The sequence below is a fragment of the Geospiza fortis genome, unplaced genomic scaffold (genome assembly GCF_000277835.1).
Source record: "Geospiza fortis unplaced genomic scaffold, GeoFor_1.0 scaffold1, whole genome shotgun sequence".
Classification (NCBI taxonomy): domain Eukaryota; kingdom Metazoa; phylum Chordata; class Aves; order Passeriformes; family Thraupidae; genus Geospiza; species Geospiza fortis.
Window position 1 is genome coordinate 5,106,113 of NW_005054320.1, and position 11,236 is coordinate 5,117,348.

Sequence of the window (11,236 nt, forward strand, 5' to 3'; positions counted from 1 at the left end):
GGGCGATGCTCCCCCGGCAGCCCCCGGCGCGGTGCCGCCCCGTACCCGGCGCCCCGGCGTCTCCGCCGTGACCGGCCCATCTCGCCAGGTAAGCGGGAGACTCCGTGCTCGGGCACCGGGGCTTTGGGGGTGGGAGCAGCGCCGGGGATGCGGCGGTGACCTTGCGGTCCCCCGGCGCTTGGCGCTGGAGGGGTGCTCTGCCCCGCGACAGGCAGCTGTATCCCCGAACTTCATCCCTGCTCAGCGCCGGAACCGATTCCGCTCCTGACGGGGGGCCCCTGTCCCTGCATCCACCCACACCTTGGTCCGGACACCTTCCAGGGGAGCGACATCCCAATCCCAGGCTGGAATTTTCCAGCTATGGGGAGATGTCTTCATTCCTGGTGTGTGTCCACCCGGGAATCTCCGAGCAAGGGTACCCAACGCGGTCCCGGGCACGCCGCTGCTCCCGGAGAGGTTTCATTGCGCCTCTTGGTGACAAATACCGGAGAAGCCAAACTACAGAAGGGCGACAAGGGGGATTGTGTGCAGGCACAGGTAGCCTCGCTGGAACCGACCCCAGGCGGGCGTCCCAATGAGGGGCTCTGCAGACGTGGATTGGGAGAGGGCAAGAGCAGGAGGTTTGGGGAAGAGTTCTGCCCGGTTCTACCCCTGCCTCGCACACGGGCATCTGCCGAGGGATGCAGTTGTGGTTTTCTGGAGCAGCTTGGGGTGGATCTTGCTAGGCAAGTTGGAAAGTACTTTTTTTCGGCCTCCCGCTCCAGCCACTGACCCGTCCAGCCTCGGGCCAGGGGAGAAGAGGGAGAGGCTCAGCAGCTAATGCGTGACAGAGAGAAAACCCTCAAGGTGCTGCAAATCTGGAGAGAAGCAGCCAGTTTCTCAGTAACTCCTTAGGGAAAGCTGCCAAGGGGCAGTTTCTGTGCAGCTGGAGAGAAGGGGTGTTGGAATCAGCAGGGCAGCACCAAGCAGCGCCACAGCAGAGCAATAATGACAAGCTATAAATACCCGTCCGATAACTTGAAGTCCACACAGCTCAGCAAGTGACTGGGGGAGAGTGAGCGATGCAGCCACTGCAGGTGCTTTCAGCTCATTTTTTGGACCCAGAGGAGGCTTCCTTGTGGAAAGCACATAGGCAGAGAGTGTAGCAAAGTACAGCAGCTTCACACACGAGTCTGATCACCCACTTCTGCTTGGGCTTAAATCTCATCAGGTGCAAAAAGGGAAAAATGGATGGGGAGGTTCACACCTTGTACCTCTGGACAGCCAGCTGAAGTGCAAGGCATTGACCTCACTAGCCTCAGAGAGACTAGGAACAGGGGCCATATAGCACTTCCACAAGCTGGGAGGTAGGTGCACAGACACAGCAGGATAGGAACCTCACAGAAGGGAGGCCATCAATATTCTAAAATGTGATTCCTCAGTATGAGATTATGGGAACCTCTGTCTCAGGAAATAGAGGAGTTTACAGGGCAGGAGGAAGCCACTGGCAGAGCTGTATGTGACAGCCTGTGTCACATCTGTTTGCAGCCGTGCACGCTGCCAATCCCCTTTTCTCCGTGCCCTGGAGCAGGATGTGGGGGCTCCATCACCTTTGCTTGGTGCCTGCTCCACGGTTTCCTGGAGTCTCTCTGGGCAGGCAGGGCACACCAGGGATACAGCACCAGTAGCTGAGCGCATGCTGTGCCTGCCCACTGTGAGGCCAGGAGCTCCGTGACTCTGATTCCTGCCCTTCGTCCCCCTGTCCCTCCCAGGAGTGACTTTGGTGTTGCTTTCAGGGCACTTCAGTCTGCACTGAATTAAGGCTCTGCAGAGCAGTTAATGTACAGAGGTAGATGGGCAGCTAACTCATTGTATCTGGTGTTTCAGGAATCTGGTGAGACCCAGTTAAAGCTCTTCTTTGACATTTTGAGTGCAGTACCAATAATAGTAGTAATAATAATAATAATAATAGCAGCGAAATCATCTAGGCAACCTTGCAATCCCGAAGCAATTCAACGAGCTGACACAGAGCACAGCTGAGATGCAGCCACCTTTACAACAAAGGGCCAGCCTGCCTTGCAAGACACTTGAACAGCCACGGGACAGAAAACAAAGCAGTTGGGCTGAGGACACTTGCTCCCTCCACAAGGGTTTTAATGAGGCAAGCTCCCGCACCTTTGGGCTTTGTTACAGTGTCATCTGGGAAGACTGTTGCCTAGGGAGCTGTACAGAGCTATACAGCAGCTAAATGTACGCAAGAGACAAAACACTTCCACAATGTACAGCCCTTAAATTTATACTCTTTCCATGGTTTGGGAATATTTTGGTGCCTAGTCCCTGTGTTCTCTAATGACATCTTCCCTGCAGAGTGTCCAAGGTTGCACTGGACAGCTCAGGGCTGTGTTTCCTGTGTACCCAGCATCCTTTCCTCTTGCCTATGAAGCACTGGTAAAGGTGCTTTTTGGCAGGAGACTTTCCCCTGCTTCAGCAACAGGCCAGGAGATGTCCTTAGTGTCCAAGACCAAAGTTGTACCTAGCAGGCAGCTTGCTGGCAGGAGCCTGCATTGGATTGTCTCCAGCTGTACCCCTGGATGGCTTTCCTACCCTCTTCACCATGGCAGTCACCTGCCAATGACAGGGCTCTACACATCCCTGTGTTTCTCAGTGCCTTCATAACTCCAGCCTCGGCTGCCCCTCTCTCCCAGGGTGCTGGTGCACAGTCACCTCCTGCTTTCCTCCAATGCCTCAGGAGGCAAAGTTCCTGTTCCAAACACAAGAAGCCGCTCCACAACTCCATCCACCTCTTGGAACTACTTCCAAGGCCTCTTATTCCTCGCCTTGAGCACTTTTGATAGTGTTTCCTGTTCACAATACTTGGGAGCAATAAAAACGTGTGTTGCAAGCCTTCATATGTATGCCTGCAAGGGATGAGATATTTGATAGGCTTCAAAGATGCCCTTTACTGAGCATGCAAAATTGCTCTGAGAAAGCTCTGCAATTATTCTCTGCAGGATGTACACACGAAAGATGATATCTGTCCCCTTCCTCCTTGTATCTAATTGTTCCTAATAAAAGAAGAAGCCTAAAAAGGAGGTAATAAGGCAGACTGGAATCTGGGTCCCACACACCTCCAGGGCCCTGGAGGAGTCTGAAATCATTCTGCCCTTTTTGCTCCTGGCCTTTCTACCTAATAATAAGCATTAGGCTTTTCTGCACCGCTTCCCATCCCAAGATCTCCAAGCACTCTGCATGTGTGATTAAGAGCACTGCCTGCCCACATACAGAGCTGTTTGTCAGGATGACTACCCCCTCTTTCCAAGGGAGACACGGCAGCTCAGCGCGTCAGAGCTGAGACAGCCCCAGATCATCTGTCTCACAGGCGAGAGGCCCCTGCGTCTCTGGGAAGCACTTGCTGGGAAGCAGCTCAGCCTAACAGGACTGGGATTTCAAACCTACCAGTACCACAAAAGACTAATAAATACAGGGCATGGATGAGACCTGGGCCTGTCAGCACCCTCATCTCAGGTGCACACATGACTGCCTAAGACCAGTTCTTCAAAAGGGACGCTGGTCAGACCCCAGTGATTCCTCCAGGCTGGGGTACCTCTCTAAACTGCATCTCAATCGCTGGTCAGCACACTTATGAAAACTTGGTCCTTTAATCTTTCATGCTGTTTTAGGCTGTGCAGGCTCATAATTAAGAGTTTGAAATCTCTTCTATCTTGCTGTCATGTAACATTAGTGCTCCCAAAGGCCTTTCCTTAAAACTCAAATTTATCTACTTTGCCAATGTTCCCAAGTGTTCCATCAGCTACCTTGCTGGCCTCCTCCACCACACAATGTGGGGGGCTGTTTGACATCTTTCTGCCTGAGATGAAAACACTGCACTCTGCAAATTCCTGGGATTTATAAAACGTGATCTGTTTCCTCATGAGACACAGTTTTCCTCAGACAGATCTGAGGCACAGCAATGGGATCCACAGCTCCAGCAAAGGGACCTTCAGATTTTGTTTGCTGTTCATCCCTACTCTGATCAGGTAATCCCACTAATGCGTGGCACACATAGAGAGATTCCTTAAGATGGGGTTAGTTAGCTCAGGAAGATACATGAGGAGGGACATTGGGGTGAAAAACAAAGCAGTCGACAATACAGAAGAGGGAGAATGAATGCTTCTCTAGTGCTTTTCTACAGGGCTTTTCTCAGTAGAGGAACTGGACTGCATTCAGGAAAACATGAAAGGTAGCAATTTGATGATAAAAGTAAGTATTTTCCCATGCTGTGCATTGTGACATAAGAAACTCTGCTACAAGATGCTGCTGGTGCTGAGTGTAGGATTCAGGAAGAGTAGAAATTGTGATAGATAGTGGGTTGTTCATCACTGGACAGGGCAGTCCACTTGAAAGATATTTAAATCTTCAGGGCTGAACCTCTCACATCCTCTAGCATAGGATTTTTTATACCTTCCAAAACCCCCAACACTGATCAATGTAAGACGAAGGACAAAAGGACACAGACATGTTTAAGTGAAAATCACTGGGGCATATTTTAATTTCCAGGCAGAAGCAGAAAAAAAACTTTTTCCAGCCTGTGTGCTGACACTTAGCTCTTGTAGGCTTGGGTTTTGTCAGCTGGAGCAGGTTCAGGTTAACTTCTGCTGAGATTTGAGCTGGTCCAGTGGTGCTTACGCTGCCACTTCCCCTGCCCATGTTGTGGATTTTAGCAGACTGCCAGCGTCCTGGCAACTTTATGTGGTGCTGGTCTATGAATAATGCTGCATTGCAAAAGGAAATGGTTTTCTTTGGATGTTACCTCTTGTCAATGAGAGCAAGGGCATTTATTCCCAGTACAGCCACCCTCTAGCCAAGCAAAGTGCTGGGATTACTTGGAGCTGAACAAGGTTAGCAGTCGGGCAATCTCAGCTCTGGATAAAAGATTTTAGAGCAGCAGTGTTGTCTCGTTCTGTAAGTTCACGGTGGGTCTGTGTGTGGGAGTACAGGGCACATGGGAACTGTGATTTGCTAAGCAAAGTAGGATTGCTCCTCGGCAATCCTTGTGTGGGAGAACTTGGAGGAAAAGCCAAGGGCCAGGCAGGCAGCAGTAACTTGCAGACCCTGAGGTGATGCTCCCCTGGAGCGTTGCAGGGCAGCCTGGCTTCTAAAGACACTGTCCTTAAGGGCAGGGATTTAGCAAGGTCCTCTGCTCCCAACAAAAATCTCCCAGTGCCTCTTGATAGAAAAAGCACAGTTGATCCTTGCCTGGCAGGAGTAGAGGTTGCTGGCTCCTCTCCCCCTTCATGCCCCAGTTATTAAAGTAGGATAGTTAACATTCATCTTGCCCTGACCCTCCCTCATTCTGAAAGCTAAAAACAGCAGTAAAGGGGTATTTCAACTATGACTGGCAGATTTAATTTATTTTTATGGTTATGTCCATAGCTATGAGTTAGGCAACAGTGCTAGGCTTCATGAAAGCCCTGACTGTGACTGCAGCAATGGGACTGACGGTCATTGGGGTAACACTGCACAAAGTGCCACTTCAGAGACCAGTGCTGCATGAGCCTGGGTGGCAGCAAGGGATCTTGTCCTCTCTGCTATGCTGGGCTGCCTTCCTCACTGGTCCAGCCATTGTGTTCATTGTGTCTCCCCTCCGCTTTCTCCAGCGGTGAGCTTAACAAATGCCAGGGTGAGCTTAACTTTCTCCCTGCTGATACTTCATTCCCTGGATCCTTCTCTCCTGAGGCCCTTCCCCCAGCCTAGATCCACACAAAGGTGAAAAGGAAGGAGGAGACGATGACTTTCCTCTATCTGCCAGCTTCTCTCTCCACCTCTGACGTGAATGAGGCCCTTCATGGTTTTCTCTTGAGCAAACACAGATGCTTTTGTTTTATGGGCTTGTGGGACGGGATGGAATTAATAAATCAGAGCGCCAGTGCTGTGCCGCCACATTCCTGCAATTTTAAGGCAAGATCACACACAGAAAAGGGCAGAAACAAAATAGGCAATCTCTTCAGAGAGCACTCAGATGATTTGACTGTGCCTCCTGCTTGCTGTCCCACTTGGTCTCCTGCTCCCTCACCCTTGTTCATTCCTCCTCCTCCTTTTGCATTCCCATTAACCTCATTTCTTCTGTTCCCTTTCCCTTCCTCAGGAATCACTTTCAGTCACACCTTAGTTTCTCACCTACACCTATTTTTCTTCCCTTGTTTTCCTGTCATTTAGGCTTCCTTTACCCTTACCCCACATTAAGGTGTGACCACAGTTTTTGCATCCAGGTATGAAGTTCAGGGTCCTGCATGTAAGCTGAAGAATCAGGAATGCCTCAGCTTTTTCACTGTGGACTGAAATGTCTGCTCTTACACCTGCTTCCTCCACTCCACTTCTGTTTTTCCTCCTAAGAATGTTGCTGCCTGAGAGATTCAGTGAATGACTCTGGGAATAAAACACAAAGTATTACTGTTCTCCTCTCAGACATGGTATTTAACAGCGTTCCTTTGAGCAAAATTAGATCCTGCCCCAGAACTGGCAGACCCTTTCCTTTCTTGAAGGATAACCAGAAATGCTTTGCCTAAAATCAATTCTTTTGAGCCAAATGACAAGTTTTAACATCTGTGCTTGGCTACCACCAGGTGGTAAGGAGCTAGGAGAAGATCTTTTTTCTCCCCTGTAATTAGCTAACTGTATGTGGGGCTTCAGGAGGACAAAGTGAACCGTGTGGTTAGTACAAACTACCAGCAAGGGGCTGAGACAGTTTTATTCACTGTGCTGGTTGTTTTTTCTCTAATGAGCTTAGGCACTTGAAAGTCATTTCCCCAGAGTGCTTATACATTGTTGTGCTTATCTCACCTGTGGGGGAACTGAGGCACTGAAGCAGGTGAAATGATTTGCCCAGATCCACATACTGACGCATAGTTGAAGCCAGAAAAAGAACCAAGAAATCTTGTTTCACACTTGACTGCTTTATCCTCTGGCCTCACAGGAGGCCAGCAAAGACCTTTATCTTGTTTAGATGAGTGGATAGTCATTCCAAGAGGGCGCTGGGGCAAGGATATCTTTCTGTACTAATACGTGTCTTAATGAGTCCTGTTGCTAAGCGGCTTCTATGATAGATCATGCATCTTCTTCACTAAGCATTGAAATAATTTTTTAATCATTAAAGGTAATACAGAATCCTCAGAAACATCCAAATCTCACAGCAGGGGCTGAAATTAGCAAGCAAACAGAAACCAAATCCTGATTATCCCTGTGCACCTCTACAAAGCCCACAAGCAGCGTGTGCTGAAGTCAAACACAAGCCCAGCTGAGCTGTAGCTCAGGGCTGGGCTGGGCAGTCAGAGGCAAGCTGGCAAATCCTGCTGCTCCACGGTCCACAGCAAGCTTTTTCCTCCCTCAGACATGTGTGCCAGCTCCTCATCTCCATGGAGCAATAGAAAAGGAGGTAGGAGTGTTAATCATTGACCCCAGATAGCTGAGGCATCCCCTGGCAGATCTTTAGGAAGGAGAAATTATTTGCATTTTGTCAAGTGTTATTAAGTAGCAGATCTCAGCCTGGCCAACATTATTACCCCAGCCTATTTTTGTTTTCTTTTTGCCCTTGGAGCCACCTCCTCCATCCTACTCCCACCAACCTCTTACATTTTCTGTTTTGTGAACAATTAGTTATTTCAGGTGTTCTCTCCAGTCAAGTCCCCTGCTCTGCCTTAACTCATGTCTGCTCTCCAGCATGGGATACCAGCACCTCTTGAACTGTAGCTGCCCACAGGCTTCTCCATAACTCCTCCAGTAATCCTAGTGTGTCTCCCATTCTGGTTAGCAACTCTCATACTGTTTCCTATTTTCCTCAAACCTACAGTGCTCAGCAGCATGTCATCCAATTATAACAGGAGGTTTTTTTACAGCCAAAGTGAGGTTTCTAACTTCTGTGTTAGAATAGGACTCTTGGAGCATTAAGGAAAACACAATAAATCTCTTATTACTTGATATTCATCAGCAGCTCCATTACAAGGGAACAGGACCATTACAAAGTCACAGGACACCAATAAGCATTTTGCTAAGATCATCACTGCTGACCTCTGTGCGGACTTTTAGGGGTGAATATAGTTTACCCCAAAGGATTCTTTGAGAAAGGATAATTTAAAATTGCTCTTACCACCTCTAAGAGCCTCTCTTGTCACCCTCTTGAGAATAAATCCAAGCCTGTTCCTGTATCATGACCAGTCTCCCCAGCTGTGCTCCTGGTCATGTCAGTCCGCTAGACAAACTCTGTACTTTTCTTCCCACCTAGCAGCCTCTTCTGGAGGTGCTGCAGAGGATGCTTGTGGCTCTTCTGTCAACACCAGCTCCTGTTCAGTGGTAGATAAGCTGCCATCTCAGCAAGTTTTATTCACAGTCCATCAAACCGTGCCAAGCCAAGCCACACTTGGATTGTAACTCTCTTGAAGACAAACCAAGTCCTGGAGCTGTTAAACACTGGTGCAAAATAGTCACTAGGCAAGATTTCTGCTCTTGTGTGCTCCCTTCTGCACTGCACTTACCAAACTGATAAAATCTGATACCAAGTCATTCTTTCCTAACCCAAACATGGGTCCTAACCTGAGCACCAGAACAAACACAAATGGCCTAGAAATTAGTTACAGCAGCAGAAGCAAAAATCCAGTTTCTTCCTTCTTCTTTCCCAAGCAGTTTTTGGATGTTTCCTCTACCTAGAAGCTGTTGCTGACCCTTCAGGGGTATTTTTTGCAGACCTGGTAACCGATGGAGGTAGTTCACATGTGCATGTGTGAAGCTAGAAACACCTAACCCGGCTTGTTGACCTCCACAAACATCCTCATAACCAGAGACACCTTTCCTTCCCTGAGCACAAGGAGGGAGCCATATTCATCCCCAGAATCAGGAGAGATTCATATCCACCTCTCAGATGTACAGCAGCAGCCCATTTCTGATTTTAACAAGAAACCACTCTTTGTCTGCCCTGATCTTCCAGGCCAACTTGGTCTGCCTTGGAAGCTCCAAGGGCTCTCAAACTGCAGAGAAGGGTTCAAAAAAAGTCTAGTTCATCTTCCCTCTCCAGCCAGAAGTATCTATTCATCAGTTATTCTGCCCAAGGCCAACTGGCAGCCCATGAATGTGGAAGTAAGGTAGGCAAGACAGCACTGCCCAGCACACCCTGCAGAGGGCAGAGGTGTAAGAGCTGGGAGGACACATCTCCCAGGGTTATCGTGGTTCTATTTGTGCAAAGATGATACTCCAATCTCAGGAAACAGATCCAGCCTGAGGGAATATCAAACCCCTTTTGCATCCAGGCCTAGGGCAGCCTGAAGCACACAATTTCACAGATAGGCCCATGAGTACAATACTGCACAGGCTGACCTCCCTCCCAAGGGAAGCTGTATAAACACTACATGCAAAGACACTTTCAGACCAGGCTGCTTTCATGTGCAATTAAGGAGCATGGCAGAGAGCAATCCCTATACAAGCAAGCCCTATGGCAAGCTCCATGCACTCTAAGAGACAGAGCAATTTGTTTCTCATGCTGTGAGCTCATCTGCCCTCAATTTCCTCACTGCCTTCCCTGCCTTCCCAACAGACTCTTCCATTTTAACTGTGCAAGACATGGAAAAACAGAAACCAAAACCCAATGCTTTTTTTCTGGTAGGCTTGGATTGTTGTTAGAAAGGGGCATGTGACTTTTGCTACTCCTCAGCTCCATCTGTTCACCCAAATGCATCCACTGCTAACTTTTTCTACAAAATAAAACTTACTCTGATCATGATGCAGGGATATATGCTGGCAGCTGCTGCCAGTGCCCAAGTTAGATATTGCTCCCCTGGCATTCCCAGATGGTGGGAATTGCATATGGGTTTGATCTCAAACACCTTGGTACATTATTTGAATGTGGCCTGTCTGTAGTCCAGAGTCAACAGTTTCCCTGTTAGGACAGGGAAGGACAGCAGGACACTGACCATCAGCTTCCTGTCCCTTCTTTCTTTTGCTCTCTTCTTCCCTTTTTATTTCACAAGCAGAAGGCAGAAAAATAAACACTGTGTGCTGACTCTAATTTTCATTCTAGTGCTTCTTTTAATGAAGCCCAAGCTATACAGATCAGCTGTGGCATTTAAGGTACAAATCAAGCAGCGGACCATAACGTATATCAATTGCAAAAGACAATTCTCTAGGTGCCAATTTATCCATTCTGCGTTTGTTTCTAGAAGTGTCCACATGACACTCGGATGCTGCACAGCAAGTGGCAAATATAATGAGTGCTGATGATTTATTTGGAGGAAGAAATCAGAATTAGCATTTTGGACCATCTCAGTCAGTTTCAAAGTGAGCGTATTTCACACAGCTCAGAGAGCTGCAACAGCAAAAATGTCCATCAGAGATGCCAGAGTGGTGTTTCTCCTCTCTGTGATCCCACACAACTAACACCTGCATGATGTGGCATCAGTGCTGTCCAGTGTCCTCTCTGTCTTAATCTATATGGAGCAGCCACCCACAAGAACATTCCACACAAAGTTGCTGTTTGCACGATGCTTTTATTGATCACATAATTCAGCCAGCATTCCCAAATAAAAACTCAGGGGGATTCTTGCCTTTACACTGCATTCATTCTCTGCCCACAGTTTTCTCCATACAATAACAGATCAGGGCTCTGATTCTTCAGGGGGCCAGCACACACATGTAACCATTAAAATGCCAGTGCTTTCACAGATTTTGGGAAGACAGTAGACATATTTAGCTACACTGGTGTTTTAAGTGACATAACTGCTGCTCCACTCATTTGCACTGTGATTTCAGCCAGAGCAGCTTCTCCTTTGCTTTCTTTTGCCCTCCCTAGGAGTAATGGGGAAGTCCAGCAGGGAAGAGCATTTCAACATTGCCTTTGAAAGCAGGAGGAAAACAAGCTGTCTAAATCAATCAAGAGTGTGCATTAGTGATAGCTTGTTCCTCTGGAGGTCTGCATTTGATGTCATATTGACACACAGCTGAGATCAAAGCCTGTCTCTGTATCCTGGCTGCTATCAGAGGAACAGCATTGGCCTTTGGGCCCCATATCTTTACAAGGAGCTCATGATCAATGTGATTTTTCCCCCCATAACAAGAACCTGTGAAATGTAGTTATCATCAAATAATGCCTAATGCCTTTTTCTCTGAAAAAGTAATTCCTCTCCATCTTTGAAAATGTTCTGGAAGGCAATACTATGGGTTTTTCCTTTCTGCTTTTGTAAAAAAGCTGTAAAATGACAGCTCCCACTCCTGCTGA

General features: G+C 48.1%; 1 protein-coding gene across 2 annotated transcripts in view; it reads left to right on the plus strand.

Moving 5' to 3' along the window:
- The first annotated feature begins 13 nt into the window (after window positions 1-13).
- Window positions 14-11,236, plus strand: part of LOC102034447 (galactosylgalactosylxylosylprotein 3-beta-glucuronosyltransferase 1-like) — a 27,855-nt gene continuing 16,632 nt past the window's right edge. Inside the window, exon 1 of one of the 2 annotated variants that reach the window (XM_031056638.1) lies at window positions 14-88. The gene's annotated coding sequence lies outside the window, so the exon portion shown is untranslated. The remainder of the gene's footprint in view (window positions 89-11,236) is intronic. The other variant, XM_005420558.2, reaches the window with a different exon arrangement.